General features: G+C 54.6%; 1 protein-coding gene and 1 pseudogene across 1 annotated transcript in view; both read left to right on the top strand.

Moving 5' to 3' along the window:
- Window positions 1-1,379: 1,379 nt before the first annotated feature.
- LOC127045809 (uncharacterized) overlaps window positions 1,380-9,053 on the top strand; it is a 106,390-nt gene continuing 98,716 nt past the window's right edge. The window contains 1 exon segment of the mRNA XM_050942440.1: window positions 1,380-1,768. The gene's annotated coding sequence lies outside the window, so the exon portion shown is untranslated.
- The window catches only part of LOC127045950 (uncharacterized), a 116,518-nt pseudogene continuing 115,287 nt past the window's right edge, over window positions 7,823-9,053 (top strand).

Genomic DNA, 9,053 nt, shown 5'->3' on the forward strand with positions numbered 1-9,053 from the left:
TCCGTATTCACTGGTACTGTCTGTTCAATATATGGCCACTGACCGAAATAATATCCACCCACAGCGGAAGAGAAAGGAAAAGGGCAACCACTGAAATTTTATTCATAAGAACGGCCACACTGGGTCAGCCCAAAGGTCCATCCAGCCCAGGGTCCTGTCTCCCGACAGTGGCCAGTGCCATGGGTCCCAGAGGGAGTGAGCAGAACAGGGAATCATCAAGTGACCCATCCCATTCCTGCCCCCGTGGCAGCCACACAAACCCTTGTCCCCCCACCCCCAGCTCAGCGGAGGCAGGGAACACGGGCAGGGGGATGGGGGCACCCTGACAGGAGGCTCCTGGGAGCAGCTTGGCCAGGGGCAGCTCCGGGGGGCGGGGGGGGGGGAGACGGGACAGGGGCAGCGGGCTGCAGACAGCTGCGGAGCAGTGGGAGGGGTGAAGGGACAGGACACCCCTGCTCTGGAAGCACCCCCTCAGCAAGGTGCATCCCGAGCGGTCACCCAGCCTGGCCACCCCTAGGGCCAACCCGGCCTCAGCCCGAGGAGCTGGGTGAGGGCAGGTGCCTTCGGCCCCCAGCCCTAGCATTCGGGTCAGGATGGGGGGTAAATGAAGCGGGTGAGGCCTGGAGGCCATGGAAGGGGAAGGCGGGTGCCCGGGGTGTGCGGGGACCTGTCCCAGGAGACCAGCGCGCTACGGCCTGAGATTTACCATCTGCCCAAGCAGCAGGAAGGACCCAGGGAGCTAAGGTGGGGCCCAGAGTCACTCGGGCAGGGGAACAATCAGGCTTTGCCTCCTTGGGGTTGGAGGCTCCTGGAAAGGCCTGAAGTGCTGAGGTGTCACATCGCCTCTGCGGGGAGTCTGAGGTGGGGGAGGGGGCGCGAGGGGCCGGGGGGACACTTAGAGGAGGGGGCGCGAGGGGCTGGGGGACCCTCAGGGGAGGGGGCGCGAGGGGCCAGGGGGACACTTAGAGGAGGGGGCGCGAGGGGCCGGGGGACGCTCAGGGGAGGGGGCGCGAGGGGCCGGGGGGACACTTAGAGGAGGGGGCGCGAGGGGCCGGGGGATGCTCAGGGGAGGGGGCACGAGGGGCCGGGGGATGCTCAGGGGAGGGGGCACGAGGGGCCAGGGGGACACTTAGAGGAGGGGGTGCGAGGGGCCGGGGGACGCTCAGGGGAGGGGGCGCGAGGGGCCGGGGGGATGCTCAGGGGAGGGGGCGCGAGGGGCCGGGGGATGCTCAGGGGAGGGGGCGCGAGGGGCCGGGGGGACACTTGGAGGAGGGGGTGCGAGGGGCTGGGGGATGCTCAGGGGAGGGGGTGTGCGTGGGGGTTGGGACAGCAGCTGGAGCCAGCAGAGAGACCCAGCCCCGAACACTGCTGGAGTCGGGGGCCCCAAGCCCTGAATTTGCTGGAGCCTGGGCACCAGGGGCCCATACAACTGGCCCCCCCCGAGTAACCATGAGCAGAGCTGCACTTGCCAGATTGTCTCCTGGGTTCCCGTTTTCTGAGACTGAACTGAGAAACCAACTCTGGTAAATCAGCTCCAAGCTGTTTTCCTGTCACTGGAGTTCACTGACCAAGTAACTCCTCCTACAGCCCGTGGGCGTGACGCCCTAGAGAAAGGGAAACAGTTTTACTGTGTAAGATCGAATCTGAAACCATAGAAAAATTCCACTTTTCTGTGAAAGCCCCAGAGCTCTGGTGAACGGTGTCCAGGCCGCAGGGACCACAGACTCTGCAGGACGTTGGGTCTCCAAGCTGAATTAGCAGCCCCAAGGTACAGTGTTCTCTGTGGGTTTGAAACTTGGGTACAACATTTGACAGAAGGACTTGTAATGGCAGTGACTGCATTGAAAATTCTCATCCGTTGTTTGTTAAGAGCAATTGGTGTTTTTACAGCCCCAAAGTTCTGGGCACTTCACACTATGGCTGAGATAGTCAAAAGTGACTCGTGGGGCTGGGGGCCCAGCTTGACCCAGCTCAGAGGAGCCCGGCTCTCAGAAAGTGTTGAGCACCCACCCTTGGAAACCAGGCCCTTGTAAGTGTCTCCAGTTGGGCCCCTGAAAACTGAGGCACCCGCAGTCACTAGCCACTTCTGAAAATCTTGGGCTACAAATAGAAGAACTTGGTCCCCACCTCAGATAGATCCAGTCTGAGTTTAGAATGATGTGAGAAATACGGGTACCCAATTGTAGGGAGGGAGGGGGCAGGGAAGGAGGAAGGTTACAGCCATAGGGTCAGTTGGTGACTCAGTAACAGACACCTGCACATCCTGGGGACTTGATTTGAACTTTTTATTACTTATATTTTATCAGAATTGAGGCCTCGCTGTTTTAGGTGCTGCACAGACACATTAGAGACCCATGTGCACGCGCCCACACACACACACACACACACACACACACACACACACACACACACACACACACACACACACACACACACACACACACACACACACACCCTGCCACAAGCAGCTTAGTTTTTTTTTAAATTAAATAATAATCAGTGTTGTTCACTGGCTCCTTATGAGACTCCTGAAAGGAAGCGTGAGGGGCGGGCGAGGACGCGGTGAGCTAGCTGGACAGGGCATTCCCAGAGCGGAGGGTATCACGGGAGCAGGCACGGAGCTGGTTTGGCAGGAGCAGATGAATGGGCACTGAGACTGGCAGTGCTGGTGCTGCAGAGGGGCTGGCGGGTGACGTGATAAGCCCCAAGTCAGGGATGCAGACAGGGCTGGCATTAAGCAGGGCTGTGACGGTCAGGACAAGAAGTTTGAACCAGTGCAGTGAAGCAGGGTAGAGCCAGTGGAGAGATCGAAAGAGGGAGTCATCTGGTCAGAATGGCAGGCTGGGAAGGTTAACTTAGCAGCAGCATTTTGTATTGGGGAGCAGTGATGTGTGTATGAAGGAGGCCAGAGAGGGGGAGGCTCCAGTCAGAGATGATCCGGGAGGACAAGAGGTTTAGCGGTCAGGCTGCAGAGGAAAGGTTGGATCTTACAGACATTGCAGAGGCAGGAGCAGCGGGATTTGCACCTGGTCTGAGGGTGAGACCCAGAGGAGCTGTCTGAGGAGAGGTGAAATGTAGGACTGGGCAGTGAGAGAACACAGAGAGCCAGAGCCACAGGGAGAGAGCGAGAGATGAAACCAAGGCAGCAGGAGACAGGGAGATGACACGTGTAACAGGCTGGACTCTGCTCAGTGGCTCTGATGTCCTGTCGCCCGGCACTTTGTGAAGTGAATGACACCAGTGCACACTGGGGTGTGAAGCATTTTCATTCCACTGGCCAGTGCTTTCCAGCCCCTTTGCAGTGGGGTGAGAGACAAGGTGCAGGGCAGTGGGGCCCAGCCCACAGAGCCTGGATTGGACGTGGTAAGAGGCCAGCAGTCAGGGAGGGGAACTGAGGAGGAGAGGATGTGCTTGGATTGGAAGCAGAGGGAGGTGACTTTAGCAGCAGCGTTTGTGACAGACTGGAGGGGAAGGAGGTGAATCAGGGAAGCTGCAGGTTTCCATACAGTAGTGAGGAGATGGACAAAGGACCAGGTGCAAAGGTGCCCTATAATGTACAGTCACTCGGATAAAACCCCCACCCCAGAGAGCCTCTAAGACCATCTCCAAGAGCCCAGCACAGAGGGGTGTCAGGGGTGTTCTGGGGTGCACCAGGGGTTGGAGGAGACATGACAGGGGCATTCTTACATCTCTGCAATGGCCCAGAGGAACCACTGATGCAGGGCACAAGTTACAGCAGCCCTGAGGGTACGAGCCACCCCCCTGCACCAGCCGCAGTGTCAGTGCTGGGATGAGTCTGGCCACGGGCTGGAGCTGACAGGGTGGCAGAGAGGGTTAATTTGTACTGATGTTATACAGGGAACAGTAACAAGACACAGCAGGAGCCTGGATGTGAAGCACTTTGATACCGCGGTGACACGTTCCGGGAATCCCCCGGAGCCAGGGCCAGTACCAGCATCCAAGCATATGCTTGGGGCACCACTTTTGAAGGGCGGCTCTTCTCAAGGGGCGGCACTCCAGCTTTTTTTTATTTTTGCAGCAAGGGGCAGCAAAAAACCTGGAGCTGGCCCTGCCCAGAGCAGTCAGAGGGTCTGTCACTACCTGCCCAGTGACCATGGGGGCCTTAATGCTGTGCAGCTCTGGCTCAGAGCCCTGGCACCAGTAGCCATCCACAGGCATAAAGGTCTGACCCTGGCTTCCAGCAGCCTCGTTATCCCTGCAGAGTGACCCCACCAGCCCTTCCAGTCCCAAGCGTCCCCAAACCCGCCTACCCCAAGTTCTTCACCACCAGACCTGGGGCCTTTTCCCCTCTGGTTCCTCACCCCAAAGGCCTGAAACCAGCCCCCAGTTCTCAGTCACTTTGGGACACACCCCACACCGTTCGCACACTAGAGACCCATTATTTGTCTCTCCCAGGGTTGTACAATGCGAGGGGCTGAGTCAGTCTTGTCTGGCTGGGAAGGCAGCTCCTCCCTGCCTGGCTGGCCACCACCCTGCTGGGACGGGGAGGTGAAGCTTTAGGAACCAGCTCTCTGCAATCACGATACACAAATCCCTAACCACAGCCTGGATCCATCTCTCACTGGGATTAGTAAATTCAGAACATCACAAGCTTTCAGAAAAGACCTCACTCAGCGTTACTCTACACAATAGCATTGTGCACAATCCTTTGATTCCATTGCTTATTCTTTGGGATTCAGCCCCCCTGTTCTGCCCTTGGGGTGTCTGGACCCTGTGACACCTGGCACAGGGGCAGCATATGAACCTAGATTTTAGTGGGGCAGTAGCTCTACAATAGTTACAGTTGAACCTCTCTTACTGTTTAACAGCTGATTTTTCTAAGTGCACTAAAATTGCACACCCTCTTCCCAAACCACACGGTGTGGTTAACTGTTTGGAACAGCTCAGGCTGTTCTCTCTCTGGTGTTGTACCTGTATGATGCTCTGAACACTACAAATACCTGTAGAACTCACTCCAAATAGGTTTCCTGTCAGTATTTGCTGACCAGGCACCTTTCCTCCCCTCCCCTCAAACACTGGCACACACAGAAACTGAAATCTGCTTCCAGCTGGTAGAAGCACTAATCTGATGTAGAAGAACCACATAAACCCAGAGCTGTTCTGAGAAATCCCCAGCAGCCTGAGAGACAGCACAGAGTCAGAGCGAGCTGCTGGCTTGGAGGGAAGACCAGAGACCCATTCTCCCAGTGAAGCTGGCACGAGGTACACTGGTCTATGTGTGTGGGCTGTAGATAGCACAGGCAGGGGACGGCTGTGCCTCCCCAAACAGGCCAGGCCCACGCTCCGCCCCGAGGCCCCCTCCTGCTTGCCACTAGTTGGCCCCAGCCCAGGCAGGCTGCTCCTCTTCCGGGAAGCTGGCTGGGGCTAGGGCGGGTGGGACATGGGGTGGCTGAGGCTGCCCAATGCTGGGGGAACCCCATGACATTCTGTACCTCGTGGGAACACCCTGCACCCCCATGTTCATCCTTATAAAATGATTGTGTGGTGTCCAATGCAAAGTTTGTCATGTCGGGTATCTTTGGAAGGTTTATGATGCACTGAGCATTGTTGTTACAGCGATGTTATAGTAATTGTTGCAGTAATCTTATAGGTTATAATTTCATGATGAGATAACTGGCTCTGTGGAGGAGGGGAAAGCAGTGGACGTGTTTATTCCTTGACTTTAGCAAAGCTTTTGATACAGTCTCCCACAGTATTCTTGCTGGCAAGTTAAAGAAGTATGGGCTGGATGAATGGACTATAAGGTGGATAGAAAGCTGGCTAGTTCGTTGGGCTCAACGGGTAGTGATCAATGGCTCCATGTCTAGTTGGCAGCCGGTATCACGTGGAGTGGCCCCAGGGTCTGTCCTGGGGCCAGTTTTGTTCAATATCTTCATTAACGATCTGGAGGAGGCTGTGGACTGCATTCAGCAAGTTTGCAGATGACACTAAACTGGGAGGAGTGGTAGATACACTGGAGGGTAGGGATAGGATACAGAGGGACCTAGACAAATTAGAGGATTGGGGCAAAAGAAACCTGATGAGGTTCAACAAGGACAAGTGCAGAGTCCTGCACTTAGGACGGAAGAATCCCAGGCACTGCTACAGACTAGGGACCGAATGGCTAGGCAGCAGTTCTGCAGAAAAGGACCTAGGGGTTACAGTGGATGAGAAGCTGGATATGGGTCAACAGTGTGTCCTTGTTGCCAAGAAGGCTAATGGCATTTTGGGCTGTATAAGTAGGGGCATTGCCAGCAGATCGAGGAACGTGCTCATTCCCCTCTATTTGGCATTGGTGAGGCCTCATCTGGAGTACTGTATCCAGTTTTGGGCCCCACACTACAAGAAGGATGTGGAAAAATTGGAAAGAGTCCAGCGGAGGGCAACAAAAATCATTAGGGAGCTAGAGCACATGACTGATGAGGAGAGGCTGAGGGAACTGGGATTGTTTATTCAGCAGAAGAGAAGAATGAGGGGGGATTTGATAGCTGCTTTCAACTACCTGGAAGGGGGTTCCAGAGAGGATGGATCTAGACTGTTCTCAGTGGTACCAGATGACAGAACAAGGAGTAATGGTCTCAAGTTGCAGTAGGGGAGCGCTAGGTTGGATATTAGGAAACACTATTTCACTAGGAGGGTGGTGAAGCACTGGAATGGGTTACCTGGGGAGGTGGTGGAATCTCCTTCTGTTAAGGTTCCTTCCCCACTCTGAACTCTAGGGTAGAAATGTGGGGACCTGCATGAGGGATGTGGGGACCTGCATGAGGCAGGGGAGGGATAGCTCACTGGTTTGAGCATTGGTCTGCTAAACCCAGCGTTGTGAATTCAATCCTTTAGGGGGGGCCACTTAGGGATCTGGGGCAAAATCAGTACTTGGTCATGCTAGTGAAGGCAGGGAGCTGGACTCAATGACCTTTCAAGGTTCCTTCCAGTTCTAGGAGATTGGTAGATCTCCAATTATTACCTATTAGCTTAAAACCTCTAAGCATAACTACCCGCTTAGATTTACTTTTGCTGCCACCACCCAAATTATTTATGAGCTTTTTGAGAAACTCTGTTTACCTTCCCCTCCCCCCCCAGGTATATCTCCCTCTCAAGTACTATAACCCTTTCCTGGGTAGCCTTGAGAGACTTCTCCACCAATTTCCAAGTGAACACCAATCCAAACCCTTGGAACTTAAAACAAGGAGTAATTAATCATTCCCCCTCCTTTCCCCCCCACCATTTCCATGGTGAGTCCAGATCCAACGCCCTTGGATCTTAAAACAAGGAAAAATCAATCAGGTGCTTAAAAAGAAGGCTTTTAATTAAAGAAAGAAAGGTAAAAATCATCTCTGTAAAATCAGGATGAAAAATAACTTTACAGGGTAGTCAGATTTAAAGAGCCTAGAGGAACCCCTCTAGCCTTAGGTTCAAAGTTACAGCAAACAGAGGTAAACCCTCTAGAAAAAGGAACATTTACAAGTTGAGAAAAACAAAAATAAAACTAACATGCCTTGCCTGGCTGTTACTTACAAGTCTGAAATATGAGAGACTGGTTCAGAAAGATTTGGAGTGCATGGATTGATGTCTGGTCCCTCTTAGTCCCAAGAGCGAACAACCCCCAAAACAAAGAGCACAAACAAAAGCCTTCCCCCACCAAGATCTGAAAGTATCTTGTCCCCTTATTGGTCCTTTGGGTCAGGTGTCAGCCAGGTTACCTGAGCTTCTTAACTCTTTACAGATAAAAGGATTTTAGTGTCTCTGGCCAGGAGGGATTTGATAGTATTGTACACAGGAGGGCTGTACCCTTCCCTTTATAGTTATGACACCTTCCTCAGAGGTTTTTAAGGTTAGGCTTGACAAAGCCCTGGCTGGGATGATATAGTTAGGGATTGATCCTGCTTTGAGCAGGGGGTTGGACTAGGTGACCTGAGGTCCCTTCCAACCCTGATATTCTATGATTCATGTATATAGTTATGAGGCTGAAAATGTGTCCTCATGGCTTAAAGCAGCCCAGGCAAAAGCTCTCCAGGAGCAAAGGTTCACACCTCATCAGGGCATGGATGGGACAAACAGCCCAGCCTCACAGGAACAAAGAACACTGGCCTTGGCAGCAACAAAGGATCTGTTGGACTCTCAAGTGAGACACCCCCCATCCCTTGGTTAGTTTGGGACTCTGATGAGGTAATGCTCACCTGACTCTGAAGGTAGGGGTGGGACAAAGCCAAGAGGAAAGAAAGGACATGATAAAAGGGAGAGACGTTTGCCATGCTCTTTCTCTCCTTTCCACCTATCTACAGACACCCCCACCAAGCCACTGAAGCGCTGATCAAAGGGGAGAGCCTGGCTGAAGGCTAACCAGCCAGCCTGTGGTGAGAAGCATCTAAGTTTGTAAGGGCATTGAAAGCGTTAAGATCAGCTTAGAATGCGTTTTGCTTTTATTTCATTTGACCAAATCTGACTTCTTGTGCTTTGACTAATAATCATTTCAAATCTATCTGTGTAGTTAATAAAGCTGTTTGTCTATTTTACCTGAAGCAGTGCGTTTGGTTTGAGGTGTGTCAGAGACTCCTCTTGGGATGACAAGCCTGCAGGGCGGCTCTAGGCACCAGGGAGCGGCACTTTCTACGGGGCGGCACTCCAGCCCCCTTTTTTATTTTCATTTTTTATTTTTTTTGCTTGGGGCCTCACTGCCGGGAGCCGGCCCTGGTGCAGCCACTCGCCTGCGCCAGGATCTGCGCCCACTGCCCAGCCCGGCAGCGCCCTGCAGAGCCCAACCGGACACGCGGCGCCGCCGGGAGCGGCAGCGGCAGCAGGACCCCTCCTCCCTCCGTCCCCAGCTCCTCGCACGCCCCGGGAGCCCCTCTCCCCACCGCCGCAGCCCGGGCTTGGCTCCCCGTCCATCCCCGGCTCCTCGCACGCCCCGGGAGCCCCTCACACGGCCGAGCCTGGGCTGCGGCGGCAGGGAGAGGGGCTCCCAGAGTCAGGGCTGCCCAGGCGGGGGGGGCCCCATGGGGCGATTTTCCCCAGGTTCCTCCAGGCCCCGCAGGGTCCCCCCGCCTCCGTCTTCC

Source organism: Gopherus flavomarginatus, chromosome 2, assembly GCF_025201925.1.
Source record: "Gopherus flavomarginatus isolate rGopFla2 chromosome 2, rGopFla2.mat.asm, whole genome shotgun sequence".
NCBI classification, from domain to species: Eukaryota; Metazoa; Chordata; order Testudines; family Testudinidae; genus Gopherus; species Gopherus flavomarginatus.